The sequence below is a fragment of the Octopus bimaculoides genome, chromosome 18 (genome assembly GCF_001194135.2).
Source record: "Octopus bimaculoides isolate UCB-OBI-ISO-001 chromosome 18, ASM119413v2, whole genome shotgun sequence".
In the NCBI taxonomy this organism is placed as follows: domain Eukaryota; kingdom Metazoa; phylum Mollusca; class Cephalopoda; order Octopoda; family Octopodidae; genus Octopus; species Octopus bimaculoides.
The window spans coordinates 3,336,608-3,337,711 of NC_068998.1; positions in this window are offsets into that span (position 1 = coordinate 3,336,608).

Consider the following 1,104-nt stretch of genomic DNA (forward strand, 5'->3'; position numbering starts at 1 on the left):
TATATATATGTATATATATATATATATATATGTATATATGTATATGTATGTACATGTGTCTGAGTATGTGTGTATGCATAAATATAACGTCTTCTGTCACTTGCAGTTAGAACTCACCACCGCTGTCTTTGCTGCTTATGTCGGTCACTGTGGTGGCTTTTGACCAATTGTAGCTCAGTCATCTTACATGAGACATTAAATTAAGTATTCTTCAAACAGTCTGCGACACTGAAATATTGCAGACAAACAACCAGCCAACCAACCAAACAGCCACCAATTCAACACAACAAGCAAATAAACAGATATTTATATAAAAATTAAAATAAAAAATGGACAAAACAAAACAAACAAAAAAGCAACAAACAAAAATGGAGAGAAAACACGGTCGTCTGCAACTTCACAGTGTAATCCCTGGTGTATATATAATGATAGACTGATAGATCGTATTAATGTATCCGCGTTTGACAGATGAAGACGATATGGCTAGAGAAGGAAGGAAAGAAGGAATGGAAGAAGGATGGGGGAATGAGTGGGGGGGGGAGAACGAAGGACAGAACGAGGAAAGTCGAAGAAAGTCGAGCAAAGTCGAGGAAAATGGAGAAACGGCATAAAGAGGTGTGTTATGCTCAAATATGTGATGTTAACATTAAAATAATTGTTGGCAATGTGTAAATGGAAAATGTGCTACATTTGTGGTGTGTGTGTGTGTGTGTGTGTGTGTGTACGCACAGAAAATATACATATATACACGCATTCATACATACATATATACGTATAATCTATGCATGCATACATACAGACATACATGCGCACATACAAACATACACACACACACACACATATATAAATATGCGTCTGGGCATGTATAAATTATATATATATATATATATATATATACATACATATACATATACATATGTATATGTATGTATATATGTATATATGTATATGTATATATGTGTGTGAGTGTATATATATATGTATGAATACATACATACATATATATATGTATATATGTATATATATACACATCTATATATATATATATGTATATGTATATATATATATGTATATATATATATATATATATATATATATATATAT